At 48.4% G+C, this 18,913-nt stretch overlaps 1 protein-coding gene across 3 annotated transcripts in view; it reads right to left on the reverse strand.

Moving 5' to 3' along the window:
* LOC144179492 (neural cell adhesion molecule 2-like) overlaps window positions 1-18,913 on the reverse strand; it is a 408,645-nt gene that overhangs the window by 352,025 nt on the left and 37,707 nt on the right. The gene's annotated exons all lie outside the window — the stretch shown is intronic.

Here is an 18,913-nt window from a genome sequence, read left to right on the forward strand (position 1 = left end):
CACTGTATCTAGCTCCAAGTCAAGGTCGCTTCACACAAGCGCTGCACAAGCGCACATGCGACGTTTCGCTGACTGGTACGCCCCTCTTGAAGGCGGGAGAAGAGTCAGCGAAGTCAATATAGGTACTAAGGAAATAAAATCAACTGATATTTTTACCGTACAGCGTAAAGCTATGGTGCGGGAAGCACTTTTTTGCGCTGGGCGAACAAGCACAGCGGTCAGCAGCACGACTACGCATCTGCGAACGCTTTTCCGTCTAAAACATGCAATTGCTAGACGTGAGATATTCTGGAAACTTGGGGGATGCTTACTGCACGAGCGCAAAACAACAAATAGTCACCTAAGCTGCTTGAAATTCCAAAACTAAATAAAAGTGTAAATTGGTTATACAATACATACCTTATATTTCCAAGGTCAGCGGAGCTGACCCTGTGGCCGAGTGGTATAGAGCGCTAGGTATGTCACCGCAAGTGTTTTGCAAGTCGCGAGTTCGAATCCCCGCGGGTACGTTCTTTTTTTTTGTAAGTTAACTTTTTCGTTTTCCGCCGATGTTTTCTATACTGAGTGCACCTTTTTTTTGGGCCGCAACGTTCATGGCTCCACGAAATAGTTCACAAAACGCGCGCAGGCTGGCACTGGCGCGCTAGCGAGTTCTCGTTGGTGTGCTGTTGCCATAAGCACGGACTGCTTGCGGGCAGTGGGCACAGGCCGGAATGAACAGACCCTTGGCCTAGTGCGAACACGCTTTTTACGATACAGGCATGAGTGAGGCAAGCTCCAAATATGGGGGAAAAGCGCATGTCAATTGGGCGCCTGCGGGTACGCGGAGGGCGTTCATGCACTGCGTAGACCTCGGCTAGTGAATGCTACGATTCCAAGCCGTCCTGGGTGGCTTATCTTATGCATTTTAGAGCTGACAGCATGGCAGAAGCGCGGTACGATGATTACTGAGTTATTGAGAATGCCCATCCAATAACGCCACCGGTTGTGTTTTACAGAGCCGAAACGGAAACCGAAACTTGTTTGGTTGCTCACCTTGGGAATCGTCCAATCACGGTGCCCCCTCCTTCCAACGTCACAGCTTTAGTTGGTGCGGCCGCCGCAAACCGCGCATGGTACTTTTTCTTCTTTCGCGCTTTGTAAAATAATTACCTATTTGTCAACCCGATAAACGATTAAAAGTGTGCTAATTTGAGCCAGTCTACGCAGTGCAAGCAAAAACGGGAGCTTGACAAATTCACTTCAGTGTCCCTTTAATGACCATTCTAGAAAATGGCGCTGATAAAAAGTATTTGCAGTCGAAAGTTCCCAGTAAGGTTTTTAGATCGAAAACATTGCCACAACACTGTCATACATTGCCATATCCCTTTACGGCCCAGCCCACACAAACGTGTGGGTCCACAAATTCTTTTACTTAGTGGCGCCTGTTTCGGTTTCGGTTTCACAGCCATGGGTAGCTGCTGCCAACGCTTCCGAGACTTTACTGGTTTCGGTAGTTCACTCATTTTGCCACCAGGGGGCGAGAAATCGCACAATAAAAACAGCGCCCCAGCAGGCGCGATCACGCTAGCCGCCTTCAAGATGAAAACTTATATTTCTTCTTGTTATTCTCCTATTTTCTAAATAACAAGCGTAAGACACGACTTGCGGGACTTAAGAAAACACGATCGGCTAAAAAATACACCCGTTCCCTTCGCGTGCGTTCCGTCATCATGCTTGAAAAATGCACCCACACATATGTGTGGGCTGGGCTTTCATGGTTACGAAAATTTTGCCGGGCGGTATAGGCTGGCGGGCTCGTGCAATGCAGCGCTAGCGATAAATAATTTTTTCTTGCTTTCTTGGTGTCTCATTTATTCGCGGTTTTGTGCTGGCTCGTTGGTAATGTTTTCTTGCGCCTTATCCTTGAACTAGTTCAGTAATTACTTGTGATAATAATATTAATTTTAAATGTTAATTAAAATAATTAAAACATAATTATTATTTATTTTCACAAAATCCTATGTATAAAATAAGTACTCCTGAAAACAATATAAAACCTATAAATAATACGTAAAAATACAGTTTTTCTGTGCCTGATGCTGTTTTTAAGGTATTCTTACTATGCGCAGGTCATACGAATAGAAGCCCAGCCCGCACATATGTGTGGGTATGTTTTCTGTGTGAAATACTCTGACCTTTCCATTTTCACTTGTCAAAGCATCATTGGGAAGGGGTAAATACACAAAATTTATTTACTTGTGGCCATTTTTTCTAAAATATGTTTGTTGGGCAGGAAAGGGATATCAGAAAAAAAGTCATAAAAAACTACACAAGAGCCTGTGTTGACGCATAACAGGAAACGTTGCCAGCGTGTCTGCTCACTTCGCTGAAACTGTCGTCGGAAGACGATCGTCATCTGCCGCCACACAAATTCCTCTCTACTATGAAGGAATACGTTTGCGCAAAAGACGAAGACGAAGACAGAGAGGACAGGACGAGCGCAACTTCCAACTTTATTTTGTATGAAATAACAACACACAAATAACAACACACCTCCCACCGGTATCACCCGCAATCCTATCAACAGACGCACCACCCAATTCGGCGTAACAAGAATCACATGTCAAATACAATACACAACACTATTCTATAAAACGGGGTAACCACACAACACGCACCTGGTAGAGAAACAGCTGTACACTGTTGGTATTTTTTTAGGCATAAGTACAGCGGTTTATTCGAATAGACACGACATACTGTTTGTTAAATTACCATATTACGGAATAAGAGGTATTGCACCCTAGTTGCTACGGAGTAATTTATCTAATCGGAAGCAGTCTGTAGTTCTTCACAATATGTCTTGAGATACTGAATGCATAAAATTTTGTGTCCCGCAGGGGTCAATACTAGGGCGAATATTATTTTTCTTGTACATCAATAATATTGTTACCACCCCACACACACCGGAAATGGTGCTTAACGCAGATGACACAAATGTCTTCTTTTCATTGCAGAACGTATCATCTCTTGTGTCCTTAACAAATTGATGTCTCGACAGCCTATGGGGATGGCTTTGTTCCAACCAGCTTCATCTGAGCATTAATAAAACGAAATACACAATTTCTTGCTCTAGAAACAGAACTTTTACTATTACTAATAAAAGTACTTTTGAATGCAGACGTTTGGAACGGGTTTCCAAACACACGTTTCTAGGTGCAGTGTTTTATCGGAACCTTCTTTGGGGATGTCATACTAGTTCTATAAAGCGTAATATTGCGCAACACATTGGCGTGTTTAGTAAATTTAGAGCCCTTTTACCCTCGAGAATAAAAAAAGCAACTTTATTTTGCCTATGTACGCTCACGGTTACATTATTGCTTACTTGTAGGGGGAGTTGCATCAAAACCTTTCGTGGTAGGCTTGCATCGCATGCAAGCCTACCACTGCGGTTCATCGATAATCTCTCAAGCTATGCCACCAAATCTCCCAAGCTACTGCAACCACAGAAACCCTGCTGCAACCGAAGAAACAGTCGGCGAAGAAGACAAGGGATTCAACCGAAAAAGCGTGGTGGTTCGGGCTTGTTGGTACATACTTGACTGACAATAACAGCGCTTAAACGGGGCGCAAGAAAGATTGAGAAGACAAGGCGCTGTCTGACAAGGGACTCGCCGATTTTCGTATGATACGACTGTGGCAGAAAGCTAATAAGATCACACATCAGTACAAGACCAAGGGTAAAAGATATCAAACCCTCCGTCGTATCAGACACCTACGAGCTCATCAAGCAACACGGGGAAGAACTCTGTAGAGCTCAATGGGCCTCTACCTGTGAGCGGCTCGGCAAAGCTAAAGGAATGAAGCAGCTGTGGGCAAAATGCTCAACAAAAGCAGAGGTTCTTCCCCGCTAGAAACTCTTACTATCCGCCAAGACACCGACACGCTCGAAGAGGAAATCATTAAATCTTTTTTTCCGCACGCCAGCCTCACGCCCCCCACCAACATCGAAACGCCCAAGCTCGAGCCTACAAACGCAGAATTAGACGCCCCCTGTACGCCGGGAGAACTTCATGCCGCCCTTAAGCATGGCAGAAGTGACTCGGCACCGGGAAATGACGTTATCACTTGGAAGATGTTGCGAAACTTAACCGAAGACACTGGGCAGCTCTGCTGGAAATCATAAACGAGCAGTACACTATGGGAATGGTCCCGGACCACATGCGCCTTTCAATTATTAATCCGATGCCTAAACCGGAAAAGTACCCGACCAAAGTCGCCAATCTCCGCCCCATATCGTTGACACCAACCATATGCAAACTCGTGGAAAGAATGATACACGCCAGGATAACCCACTACATCGAATATTGCAATCCAGGCTTACACCCGTCTCAGGCCGGGTTCAGACCCAACATGGGAAGGCATAAAAACCTCTGGCCGCTTCGGAGGGTCCTGAACCGAAACTCAAGAAAGGGACCACCAGACTACATCCTGGCAGTCGACATAAAGAAAGCGTTCGACAATGTCAAGCAGGAACACATTCTGTCCAGTCTGACCGGGACTTACCCCAGTAAGCGTGCTCTCGATTGGATTTCCAGATTCCTAGAGGCCGGACCAATTTGACTTCGGAGCACCAGAAGTGTCCAGCCTGTGACATATTATCTCGATCGCGGTGTCCCTCAGGGCTCGATTTTGGGTCCCCTGCTCTTCAATGTAGCCATGCTTACTGTGACCTAAGAACTTGAAACCAATACTGGTTCCCGCTACAGAATTTATGCGGACGACATCACCATTCGGACAGACGGACGGGACTACAGTGGTAATATTGAAGATATGGCCACCGAGCTTCAGGCTGCGCTTATTGCATGAGGAAACTTCCAGAACTAGTACTCACCTTAGCGCCGGAGAAAATGGAACTCCTCTGTGTCAATGGAAGGCGGAGTGCCCTCCTGGCAGGGGAGGCAATAACGTTAACACTGGGTCAACATGAAATTAAGACTAAGCACGGACATGTAAGAATTCTCGCTATTCCTATACATAGCTGCAACACGAACCACCATTGGATCATGGAACCCAAAAAGCAATGGCCCGCGGCCCTACAGGCAATCAAACGCGTTTCCAACAAGTTCGGCGGAATACGACAGACAGCCTGCACTATCCTTTTGAGAGCTAATGCAATAGGTAAAGTCACCTATGGCGGTACAGTCGTAACCCTGTCAAAAACAGCTAAAAAGACATTGCAAGTTCTCCACCGACACATCCTTCGGACTATCACGGGCCTTCCTAAGTTCACCGACCTACGGAAGCTTCGGGACCTTGCACCCCTACCGCCAATCGAGGACATCCTCAGAAGCGCTCAGTCGTCATTGGATAACCGACTGCACCTCACAATACAGGGCCAAGACACCTTGCTTTGGGACACCCGACGAGTCTGTATAGAACCCCGGGTCACTCCAGGCGAAACAACCACCTTGAGTTTTCCTACCCTGCACCCCTCCAAGACTTGCACGCCCCCCCCCCCCCCCCAAATGACGCCACTTCAGCCACTTCAGGCACAATCAGCACAATGCCAAGGCAGTATTGACTGATGCCGCTCTCGATGGATTTCGTCTGGCCTTGGCCTGGTACAAACCCTCGACCAGAGAAGCCAGACGTTACGTCTGCACACTGGACCACGCAACACCTGATTAAGCAGAACGTTTGACTATCCGGGCAGCTCTAAGGGACAACACCGGGCCTTCCGTCATATATACGAACTCATTTGAGGCACTACGTAGCATTGAGGACCCAAAAACAGAGGACGCCACTGCTCAACGCATCCGCCAGATACTACAGCACAAGCAGAGGAACGACGTTGACGGTAGGGTCACCTGGACGCCGGGACACGTCGGGGATCACGGGGGTGGTAACGAGTTGGCACGTGGTTTTGCCACCTCACAATCTGGAGTTCTACCTGTTCATCTCCAGCCTCTCCTGCTCGGACCTCCCGACCTCCGCGACCACCCCTACGCGGACTCGCTGCCAGGAGGCCACTTCGAAATGGCGCGAGTACGACGCTACCTCCGGTTTCTTCACCGCGAGAGATTAAAAAACATTACCGCTCCACAAATCTTTAAGGATTTACCCCTCAGTCGATCGCAAGAAATATTTATCAACAAAGTACTTGCCAACACGGCCAGTACACCTCATAACACCCATAAATGGCAGACACTTGCTGACCGGAAGAAGGGCATTGGCACCGCTGCCCCCTGCACATGTACCTTCTGTCACACTGTGTGTGAAGTAAACATGGACCATATTCTTCTGCACTGCTCCGCTTTTGATACTCATAGACTGAACCATACTGTTAATCAAAATTCAGATATAGAAGCATTACCGTAAAAACCCGCGTATAATACGGACCCGCGTATAATACGAGGTGTAATTCGGGGACAGCAAAATGAGAAAAAAAGTTTTCATCCGCATATAATACGAGGTAAAGAGCACAGAAAAAAATTATTTGCACTGCAGTTACCGTTCAGTCATTGTATGTTTCCACTGGCACTGCCTCCCGACGTCCGTTCAGTCATCGTCAGGTTCGCTGCCGCTGTCTCCTGAAGTCGCCTTGTTGGAAATGTCTTCCCACAGAAAGTGGTCCTCAGTGCCATCAAGGGCGTTCGAGATGCCGCATTTCTTAAAAGAGCGACCGACGAGCATCCTCTGGGATGCTGGTCTCCGCGATCCAGCCACAAAGCACCGCTGGAGAAGCCCGCGTCAGCCATCCGGTAGCTGTCACTTACGGGTGTCCTGACATCATCCACTCTTGGTAGCAGGACCTGATGTAGTCTTAGAAAGGCTTGTTGATGCAAATGTCTAGCGGTTGCAGCTGGGATGTCATTCCTCCTGGAATGACAATGAGTTCTATGCGGGTTCGCACAACAACTTCTTCACGGAATCGGCCAGGTGGCAGCGAAAGGCCTCTAGCACGTGCACTGATGGGAACCCCCAACAGTGCTCCAGGCCGCCGACACCACACAGACTTTATCCAGTCAAGCACCAGTTGCTTTCTCCACCCGCGAATGCTGCCTTCGGTGACGACGAACTGCCGTCCTGCGGCGTTATTCCTGATGGTCTCGGCACATAAAATAACTTTTATTTTAATTGCCGCTGAATACTGCCTTCGTGCACCCGACATCGTGATAGACTTGCGGTGAACGTGCCGATCCTTCGCGTGGTCAAAACAATCAAATTGGCGGCGGCTGAGAGAAGCAGCAGCCAGCTAACGCCACTGCAAGATAGCCCACCCTCCGCTGAAACCGAAACCGAAAGTGCAAATTTTCGGCTGAAAACTTTGGGATCCACATATAATACGAGGCACAAATTTTACATAGTAAAATTTGGAAAAAAACCTCGTATTATACGCGGGTTTTTACGGTACATAGGGACATTCTCGAACATCCTCAACACCTGGTGACCTTAGCCGAGTTTGGCGTTGCCAGTGGCCTGGCGAGCGTGATTTTTTGGGCGTCTACCTCCCTCCCTATTCCCCCTATTCCCCCTACAGCGACCCTAGGTCCTCCCCTTCCTATTAAGAGAGTTTGTCATCATCAACCACAATATTGCATAGTTGATGTTGAATCAACGACTGGCTGAAAGGATTTTTGTGGAGTTCCAAGCTGACCGAGAGCTTGTTCTTTTTAATTACACCAGCACTGAAGTGGCATATGATCTCAGGCATAAACGTAACTAGAAAAAATTATGGCGCTCAGACACTTAAATGACAAATTCCTAATCTCATGAACAGTCACCGTGTAGTGTTTGACATGACTGAGCACACTTTCTCGTTACCGATTTTAGACGACAAACGAAAATTTATTTTCTACGTTATGTGTAAGATTCCCTTGCAATTTTGTGTATATATTTAGAATATTTTTGTTTACTTTGCAAAAGCGGGGTGATTACACGGTAATTTTAATTTAATTTCGTTATGGAAAAAAAGCATGGAACTCTCTTACGTATATGTCTTTGTAGTATGTATTATTTGTGCTGCTTATTGCGCTAAAAGTGTGTGTGCATATTTGTATTTATTTAGGCATGTATAGCTGCTTCTGTTCCTGTCGCTGGCGCTGTCAGGTCCTGGGGGCCTATTCGGGCGGCTATTATTACTGTGGCCTTTTGCCTCAGCACCTTGGCAATAAAAAAATGAGAAATGTTTTCTTTTTGCATAAAAATGTTGCAAATAATGGGGTATGTTTCTAGGTGTCAAGATTTAGGGCTCGGCAACGTTTAGCTTCTCGTTCAACAATTCGGTTGTTTTGGCTGGGAGGCTTATTCAAGGGACAAGAGACACACACTAAACGTTTCAGCTCAAGAAAGAGCATCGTCTTTTACAAAGACAACAATCTATTAAAACAAGACGAGCACTATGCGCATAGAAGACCATTTTTCAAAGCACGCTACTATAGACCCAAGTTCTCTAGAGCACAAACAAATATAGCGTCGCGCCAAGAGCAGTATTTAGAATGCGTTGCTTAATCTTAATTTTTTGGTGGGGATATTTTGTCTCCATTTTACGGGGACAGTGCTTGGCATGCATATTTTTAATAATCATCTTAATTTAAGCGCATTATAAGCACTAAATACCTCAACTACACCAGGTGTGCATTCTAGTGCAAATGCAGGGCTTTACACTGTTCGGGCTGTGCGGGTACTCGGCAAGGAAACGCGGCGGCAGTCTGCCGTACTGTTAGTTCAGCTCTCTCGTGTTGTCAGGTGTCTTGTCGCAGCCCGGTTTAGTCGCAGTGCCGTTGCGCTTCTCTGCGCCGTGTCAATGCGCTATTCACATTCTGTACGGTGGAGTGGCAGAATAGGACGGTGGAGTCGTATGGGCCTCGGTATGGGGATGGCCAAGAGGCAGTCACGGATGGCTAAGCGCCATCCCAACGCGTAGTCTCCGCAGTGCAATCTCGTTTTGGCGAGTTAGGTCACCAGGGAGGTTTGCATCATACGGGCAGTTTTCTTTTGTTGAGCCAGGTTTCCACGAAGATTCAACACCGTTAGCTTCAACCTAAAGCCGAATGACATCTCTCTAACCTGCGGAGACCAGCTCCTAACTCAAGACCCAAATTCAGGCCGTGGACTTGGCTTTGGAAGTCGCCATTAAGCAAGGTCCTATGGCCACCTCATGGAGTCAAGAAGAAGCCCATCATTAATCTAACAACTCAATGATTGTTGGAGAAATAAAGTTTATCGTTCTTCACCTCGGGAAAAAGCGGTAACTGTCGTCATTTCTGCCTCCCAACTGGCGGCTACAGCTGAACGGGGTACCCACTCTATGCGGATCTGCAGTAGAGTGCTTTGTGCAAAGGGTGAATGGCATGTGCGAACGATGTGGCTTGTGCCACGCGAAGGATGTGGTGGATGGCTTGCGTAGAGTCAGTTCGTAAGGTCAGTCGAAAGTATGGCCCTGTCTGGAAAATAGGCGGCATTGCGGCCATCCCGTCGTGTACTGCTGCTCGTTTAGCAGGATGCGCGGGTGGCAACGGAATAGCCTCACTTGTAAACCCGGTCTAGGTGCAGCTAGGGGGAGCGAGGTGTTGTGGGATATATATTTCCCGGCAGATAAGCGCAGTCCGGGAACCCTTTCAGCGAGCTGCTGGGCCGTAACAGTCACCGCTGATGACGGATGCGGCGCGGACGTTTGGTGGCCGCTGCGAAAACGCTCCGTCGCGGGGCGCCCAATCTCCGACAATGCGAAACATATTGAAATAGCGCCCTCTAGCATTTGTGAAACGGTGTCCTTCCCGTATGAAGCTAAAACAAAATTGGTGCGGATTGGGGGGGGGGGGGGGGAGGCAGGGGGGTGGTCGACCTTGCTTCCCGACGGCACAGCGACGTAAGGCAAACTGTGTTGTAGCGCGTCCTCGCCTTAGTTATCTTCCACTTTTTCGTCAGCTGGACCGGTGGCCGTCTGCACGTGCGGATTGTGAAGGGATAGCTTGACAGACTCGCGGTCATCGTCTTCGGCGCACCGGACCCGTGGCACCGGTCGCTACACGACGGCAAAGACAGGAGTTCCTCATATGGCGTAATCCCCACGCGCAAGCCTGGACGACGCCGGGTGGTCACCGCGAGGCACGCGCTCACTTGCGTTCTGGGTTTTCTGTCTACGGTGGGCGGAGCTGTGTCAGCCTTAAGAGCTCTGCTGTTGAAACATTTTGTTATATTGAGTGGCCCTGAACACCTCTGTTGGTGGGCCGTAAGTTCGCTTTTTGCTAAAGCCACTCGGCGAAACTGCCTTCGCACGGGGCACCTCGCGCCGGGGGAGTTCTTCTCTTTTTTTGCGAAGCTTAAGCAGATCTATTGTTTAAAATACGAAGCGCGATATTTATGCCCGTTCGTAGGCAACCGCTGCCACCTCGACAACCAACTGCTTCTCGTGCAGCGGTGAGATAGCGGTAGAGCGTGCCGACGAGCGCATTTCAACGCATGCAATGGCGACCCATGCTTCACACTTCCCGGTGTGACGCGATGGTCGCCACCGTTCCGCAGGCCTCGATGCGCTTCAATGCAACCGGCAGCCCGTCGCAGTGGACACTGCGCTTCTGCCACCAGCATGTAAACGAGGCCATCGAAGGCCCGTGGTTCTGCCGCGCGCTATTCTCGCGGCTGTAGCCAACGCTGTGACGAGGCTCTTGGCCAGATGACAGGTGGCATGCATGGATGAACCTTGCGTACATTGCGGGCCAGTTACTTTCCGCAACTTTTGGCACCCTTCTAGCCGCTAGGTACGGTTTTCTCGCGGCCCCGCACTGTCGTGCTCGGGACATGTAGCTTCAACAGCTGTAAAGAAATTAAAAAGAAGGCACAAAGCCGGCTATCGCTGATCCTAGCTAATTGGCCTAAACTTGTTGATTGCTTAGCTGCCCCACACAGCAAGGACGAAACTGCGGCTTGTCAGTGTGAACCAGGCAGTACACGCCTCAATTGTGCCAGCCGTTTAGCCACATGTAAGCGGAATCTTATGCGCGAAGAGGGCTCCTGTAAAGCTTTTCGAGTTGCTGAAGAAGATCACGTGGCGCTGAGAATGCTGCGCTGCGCTGCTCTATGCGTCTTCCTGGTGAACTTGAAAAAACGGCGCACTGACTAGGACGGAAGAATCGATAAACTAGAGCGCTCTAGTTTGTCCCGTGTTCCGCCCTCGTCTCTGTGTTGTTCTTGAAGTTCCTAATAAGCATACCCAACAAGCCCCGCATAAAGCCTTAGTTACTGATGAAATACCACTCACGGCTATTGCAGGAATAGCGGCCCCGTCAAACGTACAGCCCGCGCGGTTGCACCCCCAAGAGAACTTTTTCACCACAAACAGAGGGCAAAAAACTGTGGCACGCGGAGCTGCGAAGAGAGTGATGAAGGTCAACCCTTTGCTGTCGCGCGGGGCCTGAGAGAGCGATCCTCCGTTGGTAAGTTTGTACGAATCGCCTGAAATGCTCTCGTTTCCGGGGAGAGGCCTTCTTTCTCGGTGTTTGTGTCCCCGCCCACGGCAACGAACAATAAATTCTTCCACCGATTTAATCCCCGTCTCGGTGTCCGTACAGGACGGTGCATGCAGCAGCCGCCCCGGGAACGACGCTTCAGCACCCGCAGTCCTTTCAGCGAGGGACGTCTCGAGCACGCAGCTTCCCTTAGAAACACCGTCCGTTCGCACCTCCTCCGCCCGCACTCGCTCCGTGGCTCCGTGTGAGCCGAACCCTCCTTTGTTCTCTCCGCGACATTTTTCCCGTTTTGCTTCCCGCCCCTGTTCTGCCGGCTCTTATCAACGCTTCTTAAATCCACCAGCGTCGCTGGAACCTCGGCGCTTCTTTCAGGCTGCCTCGTTCCGGATGGGCTGTCTCAATCATCGCCCCCGCATTTTTTTTTTCCTTTTCTCGCGGCGCGTCTGTCCCTCCTCGGAGGATGGAATAATTATGCGGATTGTGCTCCGCTCCGGAGGAAGAAGCGGAGAAGCTAAAAGCATAAGAAAAAGAAGAGGAAGTAGTTAAAATAAATAAACGTGCCTACCAAAAGTTGTTCACAGGCCTATGCATACTACCAAAGGAAAAAAAAATCGATTTTCTCCACGGGAACTAGGAAACCACTCCTTTTGTTTTGTACTGTTAACATGTCACAAAAGCAAAAGAAGAGGGTACCGGCTTTGAAGTGGAGAAACAGTGCACTAAAAGGAATTACGCAGCTCGAGGACGGACGTAGTGACCAGAAGCACGGAATGCCGCCATTTGGACGAAAGTGTTAGTATTTTTTTTTTCAAGTACGGGAGGCTCCCACACTGTTTCTTATTAGCTGGCGTAGCCTTTAAAATCTATTCGTAGCAGTTTGGATGGCAAGGAGTCAAGGAATAAATTTCACCGTGGTATTGAAATTCAAGGACGCCTGACGGAATGCGCCAGGGGAGGGAATACGTGTTCGAGCAGCCGTTTTCTAAATACAGTAGGAACGGAAATAAGTGCGCCAGTTCACACTTCCAAGAATGTGGGCGCATCTGAAGATCGTGCAACCCACCTAAAGTTCGGACGTGGATCTTTCTCAGGTAATTGAACTTCAATAACTGTAAATAACTTAGGGATTAAGATTGCATCGCTAAGTTTTCTTACCGAAAACAAGGGGCAATATCAATTAACGCGAAAGTATGACTAAACGCGAGCTGTGTATTCGCACGTCCTGCTCCCTCACAATACCAGCGTGTATTGGGCCGCAGGGAACTAGAACGTCGGAGGAGGGGAGATTTTCATGTGTTTTCCGGAGTTCGCCTCGCCGCTACCTGAGACAGGGGGGAGGCTCGCCGCTCATTACGCCAAACGGATCCCTCGCGATAGGCGCATCTTTAGAACGCACCGCCGCTCGCTAAAGACTCCTGCCCGCTCGCTTAAGACCCACTAAAGAAAATCAAGTTGCGCCTTTAGCCATATGCAGCGCCGTGCATGCTCGTGCGTACGTTTAGTATTACTAAACAACGCACTGGCGGGAAATGAGTAACTTTAGGCGCCTTAGCCGCTCTCTGGGAGCGATTTTCAGGTTTACCAGATATGTCACCTCCACTGTTTTTAACAGCGAAGTTGTTTAAGCCGAGCGTTACCCGTCCGTCGAACCAAAAAACCTTGAAATGTCAGGGAAAGCGGCGAGAAAGCAAGGAGCCTCAAGAAAAAATGGGGTTACGGAGGTCCCGAGAATCGAAGCCGGAACCTTGACGCCATGAGCAACACAACCTAACCACTGTGTCACCCCAAGGGACCGGGAGGTGCGGGCTTTGCAGCAGCGGGGAACAATAACATATGCAGCCCGTATAAAAAAAAAAGTGGTTGTGTTGGCACACAGTGCGCAACACCTACAAGAAAAAAAAGACTAGGTAGGTGTTTTCACAAGTATTAGAGCCAAATTCGTTAATTTTGAAGCAGAAAAACATAAATAAATCTAACAACGAATTTAGGCGCCATTATGATGCAAAAACCATTCCAACTTGCCTTCCGAGGCAGCCTAATTGCGACACCGGGAGGCACACGTGTTTTGGAGGTTGGAAATAAAAAAATAAAAGGACGAGAAAAGCGGTAGTCTAACCCTCCAAATTAACCACAAAATGCAGCAACTAGAAGACGCCGCCGCATGGAAAAAAAAAAAGACGAACGAGGGGAGAAGACGCTTCGCGTGGTCGGAATCCAATCGCGTTATGAAACCGGCTTCTGTGCGATTGCGTTGGTGGAGCGCTCTCTTCTCCTCGCCAGTGCACGTGCGTTCGCTGCTGAAGGGGGGAGCACCGATACTAAGCTCGCACCACAGACGCCGAATTCGCGAAGCTGGCTGCCGCGAGTTCTGCGCGTGCTAGCTCGGCCCACTTTTGCGGGAGATGTCAAAGCCTTCGGAAGAATCCATCCGGGCCTGCCAGTCACGGAGAACTTTAAGCGGCAAGTTCGGTAATAAATGTGAGGAGCACCAGCCGGGTATCCGACGAAGGGAGAGGGGCCGCCATTTCTGCCGTTTCTCCAGCCTTGCACCCCCAACACCCCACCCATCAATTCCCTTACTGTATGCACCCGAAATCCTGCAACGGCAGAAGAGGCGGCTATTGCGCTGGCACTAGCTCACCGGCCGACCCCTGCAATAATAATTTCAGATTCTAAAACGGCCATCAAAAACTTCGCCAAAGGGACTATTTCCCCTCAGGCACTGAAAATTCTCGTACAAAATCCTCCTAACACCGAAGTGGAATTGATCTGGAGTCCTGCCCATACAGGGCTGGGGCAGCTCGAGAGCTCACGACCCGAGCAGGACCAAGCCTCGTCCCCTTACATGGAGCCCGATCAGCCCGAGACAGTTTACTAAGCTACAAAGAAATCACCGCACACTACCGCCTCTCCCGCCGAATGTATCCTCCCTCACATCGGGATCTTACTAATGCCGAAGAACGTCTGTGGCGCCTACTACAGACGAACACGCTGCCATGTCGCTCCATACTGCATCATATTCATTCGAATTTATATCTGTCACCTAATTGCCCTGCCTGTGGTGCGAAGGACACAGTCGCCCATCTCATATGGGCATGCTCTGAAGACCCCTTTCCCTTGATCCCCTCAGAAGAGCTCTGGGAGAAGGCGCTGGGCAGCTCGGACTTGCAGACCCAGAAGAGTCTCGCGGAAAGAGCTGCCGTGGTCACCGAACGCACTTAACCGGGCTTTTGAATAAAGTGTTTTCTCTCTCTCTCTCTCTCTCTCTCTCTCTCTCTCTCTCTGGTGCAGGCTGCGCCAATATTTCCTGTAAATCTTCACTTTGTCTTCCACAACTGTTGTTTGCAATGGAAACTGTAAATTCAACCACATCTTTAAATGGGTGCAGAAAAGATATTCCCCGCGTATTTGCTTACTCCGTTGCAATTTTCCGCGAAAGACGATGTTTATCTGCCACTCTTGCCACGTAACGCCTGTGACCTCTTCGCCGCCACCTCTCGGTTTTCTTCCGTCCCAAAGTGGCAGCAAACAGCATGACATGTTCAGTTCTACAAGTCCTGCTTGAGCGCTAGCGAATACGGGAAATCCAAGCGCAGTATGGAGAACTAGAAATTACGGCGTACAAGCCCCCTACGCTGACTAGCCCATAACGTGTGCAACGTCACCTGCCCTGTTAATATGTAACGTAATTGTAATATACAAATTCCGTATATTTTGGTTGGTTTCTATTAAGTCAATTTTTTTGGTAATCTAGTACATGGTACGAATGGCGCGCATTGTCGGGTACTATCACCTAGATTAGGACAGTTCTTGCTGTTGACAGACTTCTAAGGCCACACTTTCGCCGTTAACTATCATGGGGATAAAAACTTTCTAAAAAGTACAGAGTTGGCTAAAACTTGAAATTCTCGAAACCTTGGAAATGACTCCGTTGTGGTCGTTATTACAAAATGAGGTCATTATTTGAATATCCCGCTAGTACCACTGTTTTCCAGGAACACAATGACCCCTCACTCCATAGCCCGTCTCCATCCACCTTCCATTCCGCCATCTCCTTTAGTGCCCACTTCGGCCAATGAAAGGTGACCTATGAACTGACGTGTCGGGACCATTTTGAGGACTAGCCTAACTAGCCCATTGTTAATTCCGCAAGAACTTCATCGCTATCTGTACACTATCATTCAGGTCGTTCGTTGCGTGTGCCTGCGAAAGGAACCCTTTTGGAACACCTTCAGCGTTGTAGCGTGAAGGACGTACTCGGGATCAAATCAGATCCGGCTACTGGGGCAGGTGGAGGCGCCATAAAATGTCACGTACCGCCAGTTTGATAATCGGATGCCACATCGCTGCAGGCGAATTCTGCAATCAGGTCCGTTGTAGAGATCCCTCTGAGATACAGCAAGTCAAAAGCGCACCGAAATTCGGATCAATACAAAAGCTCACACATCCCGACTCGGCAAGGACATCTAGGGCCGTTGCGTTCAACTAAGCCTTTTCATTGCAGAGGGAACGCCGGGAATGGTCGGTAGACCAAGAAGCCGCCGTGGCTGCATAAACTTATTGCCGCCGTGCAGTTTTGTGGCGCAAGCCAACAAAAAGGAGGGTATTTATGGCGCGCTATTATGCTGGTTCGTTCCGGCGTTGGGCGATCTCATGACGCCGCACAAAGCCTGACTTGAAGACAATGGTTCGTTTGGAACATTAAAAGGATCCCGCATAGCCCCGCAGAAAGGGCCGACCGAACGAAACTGGAAGACGTATCCCCTTTTTGCACATACGCGAGCTCTTCAGCGTTTCTAATATCCAACGTTGAACTAGTAATGAAGCCAAAAGTTGCAGCGAGATGTAACTTTATTTCTGGTCAAAAGAAAATGCCTTCCAGTTCGGTCCACGCGCAAAACGGACAATGGTATAGACAGTTTACAGCACGGCGTCCTGGCTTCGGCTTTGTTGGCCGGCGTGACGTCATTCGGCGTGGCTGGCCTTTTCGGACGCGTTTCTCGCCGCGGACTTCGGTGGTGTCGTTGCGCACCCTGGGGAGTGGCGGCGCCGCTGATAGGCGAATTTGACAATTGCTTCGGAGTGTGGCTACGAGTGGCCGTTTCTTGTCCCACATTGTCTACTAGAATGTGCCAAGTTTCAGGGATTACTTAGTGACACAAAGGTGCAGTTTTTATTGGCGTTCGTCGCCTAATCTCCTGTTCAAGCGTTTTGTCCAAATAAAGCTGCGCCATGGTTGTAGTATTTTTATGTCTACATACCCTTTAGGAGTAACAAGATAAAACCGGGAGGGCTGTGCATCGTGTAATAAAGCAGAATCCAGCGTGTAATGATAGCGTTCCAAAGCTTGTTTTTAAGAGATTTCGTTCCAGCCTACGCTAAACGGGTTGGATGTGCACTCACTATGTTATGAATATGAAGGGCTGCAGACAAAATAACCCTCCATGGGTGTGGACGTTGTATATTACTCATTTGCCGCTTCTTCATGTTTAGACTTGCGATGCAAGAGCTGCCGCCCTTACTCAGAGCGGTCCCAGAGATTGGTTTTGGAGGTGCGAATTTTTTGGGGGGGGAGGTGAGGGGAGGGTGGGTGAATAAAGAACCGCTGCCCTCCTTGCAGCAGTTTTGTGGAGGAGGTGATAACCATGCCGGCGTGCGCGCGTATGCGGAGTAACCCACTTGCGCACCATCCCTTAGCGGCACGCTGGCTTTTGGCTCCCCTTAGGGGGTACTACGGCTGGCTCGAGACAGAATTTCTTACAGTCGCAACACATTTGCAACCTCGCACAAGTGGGTTAAAAAAACAAAAAGTAGAAAGCTGAGGACCGCTTCGGGGGGGGGGGGTGCAATCGCCCCCTTCGCCCCCCATGGGACCGCCACTGCCCTTACTGTTATAATTGTCAGCTGACTAATAGCCGACTCTAATGTTTACAGCTAAATGTTTGCTCTCACTTACAGCTGACGCAGTCTGCCTTGAATTCCTCTTCCACATTATTAGCTGCTCCCTGTTCGATATGTGCTAACTTGCGGCTATAGAACGCACATGTTGAAACTGCCGCATGGCGCATACAGGAGACGGAAAAATCAAATTTATGCGTGGCTCTTAACGGTAGTCGCGCTCGCGTGCAAATCGCGAAATAATCCTTACCCTTACAAAAATGGTTATTGAGATTGAATTGAAAGTCAATTGACTTTACTCAGTACATTGTGTTGACAGTCAATTGACTTTGAATAGAAATTTTGTATTGAGTTCTCGTTGAAAATTGGCAGCCGCGTTTCAATTGAAACTCAACGCTGAGTTTCAATTGAAAGTCTATTGACTATAGTCAACCTGTCTGTTGATTTTCAATTGACTTTCTGTTGAGTCTCAATACACTTTTCCTGTTGAGTTCCTGTTGTGACGTGTCAATTGAAAGTCTATTGAGAAAAGTCTGTTGAGTTCCAGTTGAGTCTGTGTTGACTTTCTATTCATTCTCCTGTTGAGTTCCTGTTGAGAAATGTCAAATGAAAACCTACTGAGCATATTCAAGACAGCCCGTTTGATTTCCTGTTAGTTTTTTGTCAAGTTATTTCAACAATTGCATAGTAAAGTTCAGTTAACTGTACTAAATATATACTAAGTCTGCTTCAATATTGCAAAAACATTCTAAAAACTGTCGTCAAGGTGTCCAATGAGCAGGCGAAATAGTGAGGTGTTGCATGGCAAAGCTTGCTTTATTGCTCACGAAAGCATCACGGGAGGGCTGGAGCCTCGCAGGGTCAACTTGCCTACTTGACTGTGTAGCCTGCAAAATACAAGAAACAGACTTGTTTGTTTGCACCAGTCAAGTACGAAATGATGATTGCATCCCTTCTCATTAAGCATGCTGGTTTAAGTACCTGGCTATTTTAAAAGTTACCTGGCTTGTATGTTTGGAAAGCAGGGAGATAGCAGTTCAACAAATGTATAAGCTTTCCTCAGATTTTAATGCCGTAAGCCAAGCTAGCCGCATCAATTAATTCTACAATTGGTAGGGAGTGGAATGCCTTTAGTTGAATGCCTTCCGCATTAAGGCGCCTGAAATCTACAGGAACGACTATGTTTCAAGGCGGCAGGGAGCCAAAAAATCACCCGCATGGGTCCGTAATCGTGTCTTCCACATCTTTCAGGCCCAAAAGAAATCCAAATAGGCCTATAAAGACTGGTAGAGCCACTACCTGACAGGAGAAACCCCAAACCTGTGCAAAAGCATACCTGTCAACCTGTGGATTTTGTTTTTTGAAATTTTAATGCTTGAAATCTCGTAAAACAAAATTAGAAAATTGCCAACTTGCATGAACTTGTTTACAAAACAAGCCTTGATTAAAAAAAACTAGGATCAGATGGTACTGTAATCTAAAGTTACTACATCAGGCAATCATCGCAAATGGCTTTATGAATGGATGAGCACATAATACTTTGTGCGTACCGACTAGTGGAA

Source organism: Haemaphysalis longicornis, unplaced genomic scaffold (genome assembly GCF_048455015.1).
Source record: "Haemaphysalis longicornis isolate Haplotype H1 unplaced genomic scaffold, Haemaphysalis longicornis Haplotype H1 scaffold_4, whole genome shotgun sequence".
Lineage (NCBI taxonomy): Eukaryota > Metazoa > Arthropoda > Arachnida > Ixodida > Ixodidae > Haemaphysalis > Haemaphysalis longicornis.